The sequence below is a fragment of the Mus caroli genome, unplaced genomic scaffold, assembly GCF_978045245.1.
Source record: "Mus caroli unplaced genomic scaffold, Mus_caroli_1 scaffold_14, whole genome shotgun sequence".
In the NCBI taxonomy this organism is placed as follows: domain Eukaryota; kingdom Metazoa; phylum Chordata; class Mammalia; order Rodentia; family Muridae; genus Mus; species Mus caroli.
In genome coordinates, this window is record NW_028227269.1 from 77412298 (window position 1) to 77430206 (window position 17909).

General features: G+C 45.3%; 1 long non-coding RNA gene across 1 annotated transcript; it reads left to right on the forward strand.

Moving 5' to 3' along the window:
• The first annotated feature begins 681 nt into the window (after window positions 1-681).
• LOC147001262 (uncharacterized) lies at window positions 682-15683 on the forward strand. The gene is made up of 3 exons (XR_015045128.1): window positions 682-1194; window positions 6264-6371; window positions 15368-15683. It is a non-coding gene; the product is annotated as an uncharacterized LOC147001262 (long non-coding RNA).
• The last annotated feature ends 2226 nt before the right edge of the window (window positions 15684-17909 follow it).

Below are 17909 nucleotides of genomic sequence, written 5' to 3' on the forward strand. Positions count from 1 at the left end.
GCCAAGTGTCCGCGCACAGGGCTGTCTCCTCCCAAGGAAGGGAGTGTCCTCTTCCCCTAAAACCGTGGTCCGCTCACCAAGCCAGATCCCAGCAGAACGGCAGCTGGCGGCGTGTCCCGGCTCCTTTTTTTTTTTTTTTTTTTTTTCCTTTTAAATGTTGTGGAAAAGTAGCAGAAGTCCTAGATTCTGAAGCCTAGGTTAGGTAAAGTTTCATTCTAAGAAATCCCTTTACAACCTAGATGGAAACTATTCAGGAAAAAAGAAAATGTAAAAACCCGAGCGATTCTGAAGGTGAGCTGGCTGACCCCCTGGAGCCTGGAAATTCCCTAACTGCCCCAAACCATCCCCAGGCCGAGACTCTTAATCCCAACTGAAGATCAGTCCTCTGAGAAGGACTGAGAAAAAGCACCGCAGGGAACTGCTGCGCCAGGGTCTGTGCCCTGCCCCATGCTGAGACGAGTTTGGGGCAGCCAGCAACCCGTACTGCTCGGCCTTTCAGCCTGAGGCTGGAAGGCAAAAGTCCTGAGGACGCTCCTTTACACAGCCAGCCCCACCCTCGGGAGAGGCTGCCTGTTGCTAGGTGGAGCAGTTTGCTAGGGAAATTAAAAGCGGAGTAAAGAAAGCCAGAGCCAGCTTCAACAGCAGAGCTAAGAACTAAAGGGAGGCTCCTGGGCAGGGTGGTGGCCGGGCGGGGGCGTGTTGGGCAGAGGCGACTGCAGACTTCCTAAAGCTAAAAATCGGGAAAGAAGGCAAGGACGTTGAACTCTGATTCATATCCATCGGTCCGCTTTTGTGGTTCCTTCGAACCGGGCCGCTCGGACTAGAAATTCCCGGGGCGAATTTGATGCTTCCGAGGCTGAGAGATGCTAAGCAGCGTCCGCAGACGTCTTCCAGGCGAACACAAGCGCCAGATAATTGAGAGAACCTACAAACTCCAGCTCGGCCGCCACCGCAGGAAAGTAAACTAGTAGTTACATATTTTAAGGAGGCACGTGTCTCGGAGTCATGCAGGGGCAGGATCTGGCCCGGAGAGTGCATGTCTCCTTAAATGTTGCACCCACTCGCTCGCTTGGCCGCCTCCACAGTCCTAGTCTTGACTAGGAGAGTGGGACTTCAAAAGTAGGAACTTTCCATTCCTTGCAGGATGCTTGCCTCCTCTGTATGGAAACTTGCGGGTCTTCTAGTTTTGTGAAGGTAATAATAATCTCTTCTCATTTGAAGATCAGAAATTAAGATATATCGAAGGCAATTAAGGATGTGTTTCTAGTAAATGCAAAGATTTAATAAGCAAACTACCGCCTGCAGGCTCGGGATTTGATCTTGATAAAGTGTATAACCGACTCCACTGAGCCTGTGGCTTTGATGTTTTATTTTATTTTTTGAAAAATGGCTATTTTTAAAGATTGCTTTATTTTATCTTGCATGTATGTATCCTGCATGCCTGTATGTGAGCCACATGCATGCCTGGTGCCTGGGGAGGCCAGAGAACATCAGATGTACTGTAACTGAATTTATAGATGGCTGTGAGCACCTCTGATGTGGATGCTGGGAACTAAACCTGGATTCTCTGTAAGAGCAACCAAGCCAAGTGCTCTTAAACACCAAGCCACCACTACAGCTCCAACTTTGTATTTTAAAAATTAAAAAAGAGCATCGAAGCAGAGGCCATCTCTCTACCTCCCTGACTTTGATCCCCCTCCCCCCTCCATGGGTTAGGGTGGAATTAAAATGGCATTTTGAAGGTATATTAATGCAAAGGAGTCTATTTCTTTTCTTCTTCCTTTGGTTTAGCAAGAAAGGGTTTCTCTGTGTAGCCCTGATCAGCCTGTCTCTGCCTCCCAAGTGCTGGTTTTAAAGGCATACACCACTACCGCAGCTGCAACCACTACCACCAGCCTAAGTAGTTTCTTTCTCTCTCTCTCTCTCTTTCTCTCTCTCTCTCTCTCTCTCTCTCTCTTTCTTTCTCTCTCTTTCTTTCTTTCTTTCTTTCTTTTTTCTCTCTCTCTTTCTCTCTCTCTCTTTCTCTCTTTTTTTAATATTTATTATATGTAAGTACACTGTAGCTGTCTTCAGACACACCAGAAGAGGGCATTAGATCTCATTTTTGATGGTTGTGAGCCACCATGTGGTTGCTGGGACTTGAACTCAGGACCTCTGGAAGAACAGTCAGTGCTTTTAACCACTGAGCCATCTCTCCAGCCCCAAGGAGTTCGTTTCTTTTTCTTTTTTTTTAAATTAGGTATTTTCCTCATTTCCATTTCCATTGCTATCCCAAAAGTCCCCCATACCCTCCCCACCCACTCCCCTACCCACCCACTCCCACTTTTTGGCCCTGGAGTTCCCCTGTACTGGGGCATATAAAGTTTGCATGTCCAATGGGCCTCTCTTTCCAGTGATGGCCGACTAGGCCATCTTTTGATACATATGCAACTAGAGTCAAGAGCTCCGGGGTACTGGTTAGTTCATAATGTTGTTCCACCTATAGGGTTGCAGATCCCTTTAGCTCCAAGGCATCTCTAGCTCCTCCATTGGGGGCCCTGTGATCCATCCAATAGCTGACTGTGAGCATCCACTTCTGTGTTTGCTAGGCCCCGGCATAGTCTCACAAGAGACAGCTATATCAGGGTCCTTTCAGCAAAATCTTGCTAGTGTATGCAATGGTGTCAGCGTTTGGAGGCTGATTATGGGATGGATCCCTGGATATGGCAGTCTCTAGATGGTCCATCCTTTTGTCTCAGCTCCAAACTTTGTCTCTGTAACTCCTTCCATGGGTGTTTTGTTCCCAGTTCTAAGAAGGGGCAAAGTGTCCACACTTTGGTCTTCGTTCTTTTTGAGTTTTATGTGTTTTGCAAATTGTATCTTATATCGTGGGTATTCTAAGTTTCTGGGCTAATATCCACTTATCGGTGAGGAGTTCGTTTCTAAGGTTACCTGTCTCATCAGGCTAACAGAGAGCTTCTTGCTTATGTATTGTATCTGGGGTGCCTTTACTTCTGTGTTGTCTCCTGAAAGGGGGTGGGAGGGAGAGGTGATGACTGCAAGCTGGTAACTGCATACTTTGAGTCTCCAAGAAGAGCCAGTGAGAATCTAGGTGGGGTGGTATAGAGATTCCTACAGCTGGGAGATAGAAGAGGGACGATCTGGAGTTCAAGGCATCCTCAGCTCCATATTAAGTTGAAGCCACTCTGGACTACAGGAGAGACCCTGTTCTTGTAAAAAAGAGCCCTTACTTCATGGCTAGTTAGTAGTTAGTCAGTTAGTTTTTGTCAACTTGACACAAGTTAGCATCCTCTGAGAAAAGATGATGCTCAATTGAGAAAATGCCTCCATCATTCTGGCCTAGAGGCAAGTCTATGGGAACTTTTTCTTTTTTAATGATTGATGTTACAAGATCTAGCCCACTCCACCCCTGGACAGATGGTCTATATCAAAAATGCAAGCCACGAAGAGCAACACCAATGGAGAGCAGTCCAGGAGATGCTCCCCTGAGGAGCGCTTCGGTTTCTGTCTCCCGGTGCCCAGCTTCCCTCAGTGATGCTCTGTGATCATCACTGTAAGTGTAAGATCAAACTTTTCTGCCCTGGGTTGTTGTAGGCGAGTGTTTTATCACAGCACCAAAAATCAAATGAGAACGTTGCACAACCCTGGGGACCCGTGTTCAGATCCCTAGCAACTACATAGAAAGCCGGGTACAAGCCACCTGTAGCCCCAGTGCTTGGAAGGTAGATAGGAATTTTACTGCAGCTGCCACACCCCAGGTTCAGTAAGACCTTGTCTCAAGGGAATAAGGAAGAGCAATGCAGGCAGACACCTCACAGGTCCCAATCTGGGCTCTGCATACCCAGATATGTGCATTCACATGTACCTATAACACACACTCGTGTGTGCATACACACACACACACACACACACACACCAAGTGGAACAGTTCCAGGCCTGGTGATGACCTATGGTAGGCCCTGTAAAGATAACACTTATGACCACCGAGTGACTCACCTGGCTGAAGCACTAAAGTCTAAAGGCACAATCTGAGTCTTCAGAAAGAACACAAAATTACACAACAGCTGTGGAGATCTCCCTACACACTTGACCTCTGAACTAGACAGCCTGTTGTGCTTTGTAGGTTTCTATTCTGTGTTGTTGTTTTTAAATGTTTTTTTTTTAGAGATTTATTTATTTTATTTATATGAGTACACTGTAGCTGTCCTCAAACACACCAGAAGAGGGACCAGAAGAGGGCATTGGATAGCATTACAGATGGTTGTGAACCACCATGTGGTTGCTGGGATTTGAACTCAGAACCTCTGGAAGAGCAGTGACTGCACCTAACTGCTGAGCCATCTCTCCAGCCCTTAAATGCTTTTTAAAATCTCTTCCCCTGCTGCCACAGTTCACTGCTTCCAGAGGGCTCACCTCCGGCAGCTGTTGTATAAACTGCAAACCATCTGATGGACCCTAACAAATAATCCAGATGTGTAGAACAGGGCGTGGCATAAGGACAAAGGGCATCTGACTGAAGATGTGGGAAGTGTTCTAGTCACGTGAAAGGCTTCTATAGAATATTTTTAAATCTTTAAGAACCAAACTGGGCCTGAGGAGACGACCATCAGTAAAGTGTTTGACTTACAAACATGAGAGCCTGAGTTTAATCCCTGGACCCAGTTGTGGTGGGACATACTTGTAATTCGTACCCAGAGTAGGGAGACAGGGGGATTCCTAGGAATTCCAGACCTGCCTAACGTACTTAATGAATTGCCATCGAGTTACCCTGTCTTAATAAAAACATGGATGGCCACTGAAGAAGCACCCAAGGTTGGCCTCTGACCTTCACATATACACACATGTACACCTACACACACACACACACACACACAAACTACCCCACCCCTAAACCTATTTGAAGGACTAGGCTAGTATCACAGTGGTAGATTCCCTAGCATGTGAGAGGCTTTGGCATAGGAAGAGACTAACACTTTTGGAGATAGACAGTTCTTAGAAACGGCAAGACACATACTTTTGATATGCATGCTAACCAGTCCAGAGGCATCCCTCTCCTATCTGGCCTGTACACCCCAGGAGACAACACACTTCTGCTTTAATCATCTCGGAGTCATCCAAGGGCCAGGCACAAGACAACCAGGGGCTACTCCAAAATCGTAGAGCCCTTTATGGGCAATCCCAGACTGTTCTTCCTGCCTGCCTGACCTTCCCTGTACAAACCTCACTAAAGACCACAGCCTACGTTTTCTCCTTCCATGTGTCTTAGAGTTCCTGACTGCTGCACTTCCTGTCTCTGGGCTTATGAGTAAATGAACTTCTCCATGTCTTTCCTGCTTCTTTTCTCATGAGTGTATCTGGACTCTCGTAGGAGAGTCCCAAGCACAGCTTCCCCAGGCCTGCTCTTGGTGAGCAAAGGTGACAGATAAGGAATTCTGGATGGATGGAATAGCTGTGTAATGTATAAGGACATTGATAGCAGAAAAACTGCAGGTTTTTGTTTTGTTTTGTTTTTTCCTGAGACAGGGTTTCTCTGTGTAGCCCTGGCTGTCCTGGAACTCACTCCGTAGACCAGGCTAGCCTCAAACTCAGAGATCCACCTACCTCTGACTCTTGAATGCTGAGAATAATGGTGTGGGCCACTACCACCCAGGTGAAAATGTAGGTTTTAAAATAATGCCATTATTACTATTTTAGTTGTTAGGGTTCCCAAGGGCTAGAGAGATGGCTCAGTGGTTAAGAGCATACACTCTTGCAGAAGACCTGAATTCTGTTCCTTGCGCTACATCAACCACAACCATCTTTAACTCCAGACCCAAGGATCTGACGCCCTCTTCTGGCCTCCATGGGCACTGCACTCAGCAGCACAAACCCACACAAAGATATACACATACTCATATAATGAATAAAATTTTTTTTTATTTGAGATGGAATCTCACTATGCAGGCCTGACTGGCTGGAGGGGAACTTGATATGTAGACCAGGCTGGCCTTGAACTTGTAGAGTTCTGCCTGCCTTATTTTACGGATGAGTGTTTGCCTGCTTGTATATCTGTGCACTACTTGTATGCCCATGGAGGCCAGAAGAGGGTGTCAGATCCCCGAGATCTGGTGTCCCCATTTGGCATGCAGGTGTGTATGCAGGCAGAACTATATATCATTCCCTCAACCTCGCCCTCTGTCCTGGGTGTTCCTTCTTCTGCTTGATTTACTCTTTTGGTGTCACTTTCCAGTGTTTCCCTTGCTATTATTGTTTGTTTTCTTAAGACAGGGTATCACAATGGAGACTGGGCTGGCACAGAACTTACTGTGTAGAACAAGGTAGCCTCAAACTTTTGGCAGTTTTCCTGCCTCTCTGCAGGGTGAGCCGTCAGGGTGAGTATTTCCCACTGTACTTTTTGTTTGCTTTATTCAGCTTTTTTTTTTTTTTAAGTTTTAAAATTGCATTAACTGATTTATTTTCTGGTGGTGAGGGCACAGGTCACAGCATACCTGTGTGTCTTGAGTTCAGAAGGTGAAAAGGGAGCTTGCAGGAACCAGTCCTCTCCTTCTGTCCTGTGGGTGCCATGGATCAGACTCAGGTCATCGGGCCTGGCAGCTACTGCCTTTACCCACAGAGCCATTCACTGGCCCTTCACTGAGTTTTTCATCTCCAGGATTTCAGATTGATTTTTTTTTTTCTTCAAAAATCTCAGTCTCAGCCAGGCTTGGTAGTGCACGCCTTTAATCCAAGCACTCGGGAGGCAGAGGCAGGCAGATTTCTGAGTTCGAGACCAGCCTGGTCTACAGAGTGAGTTCCAGGACAGCCAGGGCTATACAGAGAAATCCTGTCTCGAAAAACAAAAAACAAAACAAAACAAAAAAATCTCAGTCTCCTTGCTAGTTTCTCATCCATATGGTGGCTTTCCCATACATTGACATTCTTACTCTGTCCCCTCTACAACCTTTTTTGTTGGTGGCTTTTTGAGACAGGCTTCTCTGTGTAAAGCTGGTTGTCCTGGAATTTGCTTTGTAGACCAGGCTGGCCCCAGCTCAAAAATCCCTCTGTCTCTGCCTCCCGAGTGCTGGGATTGAGGATGCCACCACACTTAGATTTTTTTTTAAGATTTATTTATTTATATATCATGTAGCCCTGGCTGGCCTGGAACTTGCTATGTAGACCAGGCTGGCCTTAAATTGACAGAGATCTTCCTGCCTCTTCCTCCTAAATGCTGGGATTAAAGATGTATTACACCACTCCCAGCTCTCATTTTTTTTTTTCTCTGAGACAAGGTTTCTCTGTGTAGCCCTGGCTGTCCTGGAACTCACTCTGTAGACCAGGCTGGCGCAGAACTCAGAAATCCACCTGCCTCTGCCTCCCAAGTGCTGGGATTAAAGGCGTGTGCCACCACGCCGGCTATTTTTTTTTTTTTTTAAAGAAATACACTCAAAGTTTATTACCACGAATGACCTTAGGAGGAAAATGGCAAAAATGTAAAGTATGAAGCTAAAAATTAATTATGGTAAAGATTACAATAATAAGTAAATTAAGTTAAGGATGGGGCCAGAGAGAGGAGAAAGAAAAAATGGAAAGAAAAAAAAAAGTTCAGGGGAAGGGAGAGAAGAAAGGAGAGAGGAGAGAGAAGGGAGGGAAGAAGAGAGGAGAGGAGAGGACTGGAAAGAGGGGGAAGGGAAGAGAGGGGAGGGGAGAAGAGGGGAGAGGAGAAACAAAGGTGAGGGGCAAGTACTACTACACCCCGTTGCTGCGTTTTAATTGAGTTTCATCATCAGAGTGGCCACTAGAGGGCAACCAAACCTCGCGTCGTTGAAATGTTCATTGGCAGGTAAGGTGTGACAGAAATGCTTTCTTTCCGCAGCAGATTCAGGGGATCCAAGCTGGAGCCAAAGCCTCGGTCCTGTGCTCCCTCCTTTCTTTTCAGGGTTCCTGCACTAAACCCAAGACACAATCGGAGTGTTCTTGGTGTTTATAGGAGCTTAGGAATGTTGCATTGGCCTCCACTCCCCCAGATGGGGCATCTCTGCTGTTTCTAGAACATTTGAGGAGCTATCTACCCACGTACACAAGGTGTCCTCAATGCACCAAACTCAAAGCTGCACCTTGCTCCTTAAGATCATAGTAAAATACACAGTGATAGCTTGGGGGAGACGGCTTAGTGATTAAACACTGGCCATGCAAGGGTGAGGACCGGAGTCCCAATCCTCATGACTAAAGCTGCTTGAACAGGGTAGCCCATTTTAAATCCCGCCTCAGAAGATGAAGACAAGACCCTCTAGAGCAACACGGCAGGAGACACTACCCATATCAGTTAGCTCTGGGTTTAGGCAGAGAGACCCTGCTTCATTGAATAAGGTAGGAGAGAAATCAAGAATGATGTCCAAAATCAACTTTGACCCTCCAAATGAAAACCATATACATTGGCGCCCAAACATGCAAACGGAAAAAGAAATAACTTAAAATTTATCGTCTGTTGTGAGGTTTTCAAACTGAGAAACGGGACAAAGGCTTTCTGCCAGGAAGTAGCATTTATTTGTGCTGGCACTGGAGCAGCAGATTTATATCCAAAGACTGAGCCCCACGTGCGGCAAGGCGTAGCTTGTTTACTTTTGTTAGTTCCCCCATACATTTTATCACCTTTATCTCCCTTATAGGGAAACATCCATTCTAATTATGTGGTCTGTTACAGGCTCAAGATATAGCCATACATGCACACACAGGACACCGGTTATGCCATTACCACACACCCACACGAGCTCCTTAGGTGCCTCGTAGTGCTTACACATATGTAATCTTCCATGTATCCTCTAGAGGGTGCTATTGCCATGATTGTTGCCTAAGCAAGGCTGGAGTAACCGTGACTAAGGTCACATGGGTGTTGAATGGCGGGGGCGGGGGGGCGTGGCTTTTAAGCTGTATGTACCCTGCCTTTGCAGAGAACTGCATGTTAATCTACTTCACGGTCTCCTTCCACCTTTGGACTAAGTCAGGGATAGAAACCCAGCTTACTCAGCTCAGTCCTGCCTTTCCACCCTGGGCTTGAGGCCTGGCCTGGCCTTCCTTAAGTGTTGGGTATTTGTCATTCCGTGTCTGTGGATGAATTCCTGCACTAGCCCCCCACCCCCACCCCCCCAACACACACACCTGCGATGTGACCTGGCAACCTCATGATCTTTGGGCAGCCAGCTTCCTCATAGAATGATCTAAAAAACAAAATAACAACAACAAAAAAACCTTTTAAAAATATATTTATCTTATAATTTTACATAAATAAGTTTTGCCTGAGTGTATGATGTTTACCACGAGTGCCTAGTGCCTAGAGTGATAAGCAGACATGTGGGTGCTGGGAATTGAACTCAGGTCCTCAGTGAGAACAACAATTGTTTTTAACCATTGAGCCAACTCTCCATCCCTCATCTGGTGATTTTTTTTTTTTAAAGATTTATTTATTATATGTAAGTACACTGTAGCTGTCTTCAGACACTCCAGAAGAGGGCGCCAGATCTCATTACGGATGGTTGTGAGCCACCATGTGGTTGCTGGGATTTGACCTCTGGACCTTCGGAAGAGCAGTCGGGTGCTCTTACCCACTGAGCCATCTCACCAGCCCTCATCTGGTGATCTTAATGTCGGTCTTCATGGCAAGTTGGAACTACCTCATGGGAGTCAGAGAGATGCTAGGATTACAGCATTGGAAGAAATATTAAGGTTTAAGACATGTCATTTCATTTTATATAAATTAGAACCCACAGGGATAAAATAACTTCTTCAAACTCCATCAGGCTGAAGCTGAACCGGAAGCAAAGTTTTCCATTAATAACACTATCAGAGATGGTTATACCTAACACCTGTGTAAGAGGTGTTGCAAGCCAGCAACCAACAGTAGACCCTTTGTATTGTCTTATCATTCAGTATACCTGTAACTTGGAATGAGGGCAGAGAATTTTATTTGCTTTCACTTCTTCAGTAAATGTTTTTGAAAGACAGGGTTTCAGGTCTCCCAAGCTGCCTCAAACTTGGATGATCCTCCTGCCGCCTCCACCTCCTTGGTGCTAGTTAGGATTACAGGCATGATACAGGGGTTAGAGAGAAGACTCAGCATGTAAGAGCACTTGCCTGCTATTCTTCCAGGCGACACACACCAGGCAGCTCACAACACCCGGACTACAGTCCAGGGTATCTGACAACCTCTTTTGGCTTCTGCTGGTCACACACAAACACACACACACATATACAATACATACTCACACACACATATATACACAAACACACTCTCATATACACACATACTCTTCATTTAAAAAATCTTTAAGCCGGGCGTTGGTGGCACACGCCTTTGATCCCAGCACTCAGGAGGCAGAGGCAGGTGGATTTCTGAGTTCGAGGCCAGCCTGGTCTACAGAGTGAGTTCCAGGACAGCCAGGGCTACACAGAGAAACCTTGTCTCGAAAAACCAAAAAAAAAATAAATAAATAAAATAAAAAATCTTTAATGGTATTTTCCACCTTTTACTTCACTGAAGACATGGAACTGGCCTGGGGCGTGGTTTAGCAGCAGGGCCTGTCTCTATTACATGGGAAGCCCTGAACGTGATCCTCAGAACTCAAAAATTAAAAATAAGAGACTAGTGACTGGAAAGGCGGCCCCAGAGTGTGGGGCTGGAACAGCTTTTTCACAGGACCTGAGTTCAGTTCCCAGCACCCAAGTTGGGCAGCTCACAACTCCCTGTAACTCCAGCTCTAGGCAATCCAATGTGTTCTTCAGCCTTTGAGGTCACCTGAAGTCATGTGTACCTACCACCCCATAAACTTAGTTAAAATAATAAAAACACATCTTAAACACACAAACCTGATACACAAAACAAAGATACAGAGCAAGAAGCATGAGCCCTTTCAACCCTTCACCCAGCCCCTTCTGCTTCATGGGTAGTCACTAGTGATTGGAAACATCTATCCAGAGGTTCACAGTTTAAACAATGCTTTTCCATAAATCATCTCACGGATTCTAGCATTAACTCCGTAAGACACGCTGGGAGTAAATGATTATTGTCTCCATTTACAGATAGGGTTTCAAAATGTCTAGCGACTTGTCCAGAATTAGGTCTCTAAAAGATGGTGGAGCCAAGACTGAAAGCCTGGTGGTCAGAAACTTCTAAATTATGCCCCACTGAATCCCTTGATGGCAGAGCCTTGGGTACTTGAAACCAGAATGTCCCATAAATAGTCCTGTTACAAAGACAGATTTGCAGTTGGTCAGGAAACAGGAGAAAATTTGTCCTTCCTTGATGTTTGCATTCCAGAGGGGGGACTGCTCATGTTCTGCTCTGGGCAGGATTTCAAGGACACCCTTCCACTGTCTTATCTGGGGCAGGCTTAAAGTGACACCCCTCCTCTGTCTCAGCGGATCTAAGGATGAAACGCCAGCAGTGGAGAGGCCCAGGAAGATGGACTGGAGCCATCCATACAGCTGCCCTCACAAGTGAGCATAGTGTGTACTCTCACACTTAAGGAGCCAAAAGTCTGAACTCAGGGTGTCCGAAGGACTAGGTTCTTTGAAGGTGGGAGGGAACCTGTCCCAAGTCTCTCTCTTACCTTCTGGGGTACGTTGGCAATGACAGAATGTTTTGTTTTGCAGACACATTCCTCCACTTTGTCTCTCATTCATGACATGGCTTCTCCATGTGTTTTCTCTTTTATAAAGACACCAGTCATTGGATGTAGGGTCCATCCTAACCCCAGTATGACCTCATTATAACTGATTCTGCTTGCAAAGGCCTTCTTTAAAATCAGTCCCATCCTGGAGGGCATGAATGCTGAGGGAGACATCATTCAACTTAGTACACTGTCTCCCCCTGTTTCATACATTAAGTGGGGACGGCACTTCTGGACTATTGAGTCTTTAAAGATGAGTAATGTTTTAATCCAGGAAGATAGTGCAAAGATAAGTCTGCCCATTTCCAGGGAGGGAAAAGTCAAGAAAGGCAGCTGTAAGCGTCCTCAGCAATCCAAAGACAGCTGCTGGCTGATGCCAAGAAATGACATCTGCTGGGTCAGGAGGGTGGAAGTGTATCATTTTAGCTGTGTGGCTTTTGGGTCAAATGCTTTTATTTTAGTAAGCACAAGAATAAGAGTGGCCTAGGGGAAAGGGAGAGAGCAAGCTTGTTCAAAACAACAACTCAGAAAATAAAGTATGTAGTTGGCATTGAGTAAATGCTTGGGGTAAAACATATTTATTCAAAGAAAAAATTAAATAGAAAGAGGAAAGAAAAACCTGATTGACCTAGGAATGGATTTTCATTCTGATTTTTTGTTTTGTTTTGTTTTTGAGACAGAGTTTTTTTTGTGTAGCCCTGGCTGTCCTAGAACTACCTCTGTATACCAGGCTGGTCTAGAACTATTTTTCTGTAGGCTAGGCTGGCCTCGAACTCACAGAGATCCACTTGTCTCTGCCACTTGAGTGCTGGGATCCTGTTCCACCACCAACAGTGTTTCTGATTTTTTTAAATATTTTTTTAAAAATCTATGTGTATGTGTGACCATGTGCACATGAGTACAGGTGCCCTTGAGGCCACAGACATGGGGTTCCCTATATCTAAGAGTTGCCGGTAGTTGTGAGCCACCTGGCATAAGTACTGGGAATCAAACTGTATTCCTGTGTGAGAGTAGTCCCTGCTTTAAATTACTGAGTCATCTCTCCAGCTCCTTTAATTCTGATTGTGAAGTTGAATAATAAGACTAAAATGGGGAGGAAAAAGACAAAATGGGATGTATTATATAACTTATATAATTATTAAAATTCATTTGGAATCTGAATGAGCAAAGTTTTGTTTTGTTTTTAAGATTTATTTATTTATTATATATAAATACACTGTAGCTGTCTTCAGACACTCCAGAAGAGGGCATCAGATCTCATTATGGATGGTTGTAAGATACCATGTGGTTGTTGGGATTTGAACTCAGGAAGAGCAGTCAGTGCTCTTAACCTCTGAGCCATCTCTCCAGCCTAGGCAAAGTTTTTAAAAAGTTGTTGTGGTTTGCTTGAGACAGGGCCTCACAATTTAACCCATCTTGGCAGGAATTTATAGTTCCTCTCATCAGGCTTGTCGGTGCCAGATCACAGGCATGTGCCACCATGACCAGCTCAAAACATATCAGGACAAAAATAAGAAAAGATAGTCACATGTAGTGACACATACCTTTAATCCCAGCGCTTGGGAGGCAGAGACAGATGGAGTTGTGAGTTTGAGGCCAGCCACCAAAACACAGTGAGGCCTTGATGCAAAAACAAAGAAAAGTTAGGAACCAGCGTAGACTATGTCAAGACAGAAACTTTATTTAAAGACTTGGCCAAAGGCGAAGAAGCATCCACAGAATGCTACAAGAAAGAGCCACTCTTCGGGAAAACTGTGGGACGTCAGCACAGCTTAGGATCAGCTTCCACCCATATTTTTCATATCGTGCATCACGGTATACTCCAAATGGGCCATAAAAAGCCAGAGAGAGAAATAGAAATGGAAACTTTCAGCTGTGACGGGAGAAAACATTCTAACTATCCCTGCAACAGACATCAGAGACAGGAGGGATGGATCTAAATCTGTTCTTAAAAGCCTGTTTGTGCCACCAAATGCAATAAAGCAAACAGGGAAGTGAAAGCCACAGATGGGGAGAGACTCGTGGAGCAAATAAAGCTCTCTGCCCAAAATAACTGAAGAACTGCCCCAAGCTTACAAAACCCCCCCAGAATCCTGATCCTTTTTGATAAGAATCAAGAGTTCACACACACAAATAGAGAAATGAGCAGCCTCAATGTGAATCTTGAAATCTAAACATCTCTTCTGCCCCCACCCCGTGTGTGTGTGTGTGTGTGTGTGTGTGTGTGTGTGTGGTGTGTGGGTGTGTGTGTGTAGGTGTGTGTATGTGGATAGGTGTGTGTATGTGGATAGGTGTGTGTGTATATATATGTGTGTGTATGTAGGTGTGTGTGAGTGTATGTATAGGTATTAGTGTGAGTGTTTGTACAAGTGTGTGTGTGAGTGTGTGTGAGTGTCTGTGTGATGCATTTGGAGGTACAATGTTGATATGGGGGGTCATCTTCAATTATTTCTCCATTTTACTTTTTCAATATGACTAATCTTGCTAGCTAGCATGTTCTGGGGGGAGCCTGCCTCTCAATTCTGAGGCTAGAATTAAAGTTGGGACACCAGGATTTTGGAACCATCTCCCCGGTTTCATCCCCAACCCTCTGCTTTTGAGACAGTTTCACTACACATCCCAGGCTAGCCTACAACTCTTCATTCTCCTGTTTTAATTAACTTTTTATGTTGTTAAAAAAAAAAAAAACAATTTAAGGCCAGTCTGGTGTAGCATATCTTTAATCCCAGCACTTGGGAGGCAGAGGGATATAGATCTCTATGAGTTTGAGACTAACTTGGTCTCCATAATAGGTGTTGTGTCAACAAAACAATCCTTGGAAAAAAGCAATTTAAGGCTCAGTGTGGTGGTGTGTGACTGTTGTCTTAGTACTTGGTGTGTAGAAGCAGGGTGATCAGGAGTTAAAGACCAGACTTGGCTACATAGTAAGTCCAAATCCAGGCAGCAATACATGAGACTCTGTCTCAAAGAAAATAAAGCAGATATCAATTCTAGCCAAACATAGTAGTGTATGTCTATAATCCCAGCAGTCAAGACATGGAGACAGAAGGATCAAGAGTTCGAGCCAGCCCTGCACTGCTCAAGATCCTGTTTGAAAGCAAAGCAAAATCCATTTAAGTGATACAATTTTTTGGGAGGGGGAGAATGGGTGGGGCGTTTTGAGACAGGGTTTCTCTGTATAGCCCTGGCTGTCCTGAAACTCATTCTGTAGTCCAGGCTGGCCTAGAACTCAGAAATCTGCCTGCCTCTGCCTCCCAAGTGCTGAGATAAAAGGCATGGGCCACCACTGCTTGGCTAAGTGATACAATTTTATGTTTGGTAGTACGGACATGCTAATATGACTAAACCTTAAAAGACTGTTTCCATCTTTTGATTCCACAATCTTACTTCCATAGCTATAACTAAGATGTGGTCCTTGTGGTTTCTACAGTGCTCGTTATAATATTACTCAAATTAAAAAAAAATAACTCAAAAGCTAGTTGCTTGTACAACAATTCCTCATGGTGGAGTTTGAGGCAGGAGGATGAAGAGTTGTAGACCAGCCTTGAAATTCTGTCTCAAAAATTAAAGAGGTGGGACTAGGTAGATGGCTCAGAGTCACTGGGATGCTCTCAGAATAAAGACGCAGAGCCTCTGTGACTCGTTGGTGAGAATCTTTAAAGAGGGCCCGGGAACATTCGTTCTGTAATCAGACCAGATGATTCATTACTACGTTCACATTGCAGAGCACTCAACTACACAAACCACAGACAAGAGAGCCTTTGGACGACTGAAGAGGGATTCAAGCAACAGGCGTGGACATCCACAGAAATAAAAAGACCGATGGTGGGGATGAGGAGAAAATCCCGGACCCTGAGGCAGTGGTAATCCCTCCATGAGATGCCCATAACAGGAGACAGTGGCCACAGTCACTGCCTAGTCATCGTGTTGCAGACAGTTCTACAAGCCCTCCCAAGACTCAGAATGGTCATACAAGGGAATTTTTTTTTATATATATTATAGTATTTTTAAACTTTTTCCCTTTTCCTTTCTTCCCTCCAAATTTCCCATATATCATTTCTTGTTCTCTTTGAAATCCATGCCCTCTTTTTTCAATAATTGTTGTCATGTGCATATGTGCGCGCGCGCACACACACACACACACACACACACACACACACACACACACACACACTGCTAAATATAAACTTCTCTGCATAGTACTAACTAACCAGTTGGGGTGCTCTTCCCTCGGGAAGACTATTTTTCCCCGATCTCGGTGTTCCTTAGTTGTCTGGAGTTATCTGTGTGGGGCTGGGGACTCATGGTCCTTCCTCCATCTGCTTTGTCAGTCTGTGGGTGTTGTCCTCCTTTAGCTCTTGCTCAGGAAGTTTTGTTGCTGAGACCTGATAGTCCCAGGAGACACAGTCTCACAGCAAACTCCCCGACCCTCTGGCTTACTGTCTTTCTACCTCCTCTTCTTCAACATTCCCTGAGCCTCAGGTAAGGAAGTCATAAAAGGTTTGTTTGTTTTTGACAAAAAGCCCAGGTAGGTCATTTGAATAATTAACCAAACACCTACAAAGCCACTGTGGGATTCTTGCCTGCCATCCTTTCCTTTCCTTTTTTTCCTTTTTAAATCTCCTAGGGACTCCAGACTTTAATTAAGTGACTAGAAGTCACCAGGCAGTGGTGGCACAAGCCTTTTTAATTCCAGCACTTGGGAGACAGAGGCAGGCAGATTTCTGAGTTCAGCCAGCCTGGTCTACAGATCGAGTTCTAGGACAGCCAGGGAGGTTACACAGGGTGGGGTGAGGAGGGGAAAGGGGGGGGGGTTGTCGAGATGGCTCTGTGGGTCCTGAGTTCAATTCCCAGCAGTCACAGGGTGGCTCACAACCACCCGTAATGAAATCTGACACCCTCCTTTGGTGTGTCAGAAGATAGCTACAGTGTACTTATGTATAATAATAAATAAATCTTTGGGAGCGGAGGTCCTAAAAATTCACTTCCCAACAACCACATGAAGGCTCAAAATAAATAAATCTTTAAGTGTCTAAAAGTCAATGCTGTTCAAGATCTGGATGGCATTGCATAAGCACCCCCAGACTGTAACCCTGGAGGCACCACAGTGGGTAGGGGGGCTGTCTTTTGTTTAAGTAAGCTTGGTGTTTGCACATTTTGCACAGTATATGTGGTAACAAACAAATATTAAAGGAGACTTACCAGGCTGCCTATTAAAGAGACTGCTGAGTCTTCCTTCATAAGGGAGGGAGACAGAGCTGATGGCTTGTTCCTAATGTTCTTCTGAGCCTCTCTGCTCCCAGAGGGCTTCCTTTCCTGCACGCTGATCCCTGAGGCCCAGATGTGCCACCACAGCTGCTTCCCACAGAAGTTCTCTTCCTGGAACTTATAGATCCGTTCTTGCCCAGAATCTTGGGACTTCTTGCCAGGACCTGAGAGTGTCACATAATACTATTTTCTGCCAAGGGTGGTCAAACTCCCCCAAGAAGTCTGGGCCAATGCCCAGAAAACCAGGCCAATTGGCACCTGTGTGAGAGTAGAGAGTCTACTCTCTATCAGGAATCAGTAAGGGACATTGTGGTAGCCAGGCCTAACTCAGCAATGTGCCACACTGTGGCCCTGAGGCAGACAAGCAGGCTTCTTTTGAAACATTGATTCCTGTCTGAGAGATACAGTCTCCCACTCTTTCCTGATAGTCTTCACAGCAAGCTCCCTCTGGGTACACAATCTTGGCAACCTTGCATGGTTCATCACCTTGCTCATCAAAGGGAGCCCCACTTCTATAAGGACAACGTCACCGAAGGCTAGCCTAGATGGCCCACCACTACCTCCAAGTGCTGGAATTACAGTACAGGTGTGTCACCATGCATAGTGTGATTTTGATTTTTGTCTGAGTCAAATGGGAAGTTACTGGAGGGTTTAAGCAAATAACACGATCAGTGTTGAATTGTCCCTGTATCCTCAGGTCTGAGAGCAGACTATGAGGAACAGACTTAGAGACAAGAAAGCCACGGGGAAGGGCACAGTGTCTTGTCCTTGCTTGTGGAAGTGGAAGAGGGAAAGGAACTTGAGACATATTCAGAAATTCACCTAAGGACTTCCCCACAGGTGGGGAGGAGTAAGAGGAGGGGGAGAAGAGGAGGAGGAAGAATAGGGGAAGCACTAGGCATCACTGTTTCGGATGGGAAACACTGTGGGAAGAACTGGTGGGAGGGGGTTATAGAGACATGGACATGGGGACAGGGTTAGCTTGCCTTCAGGGTCCTT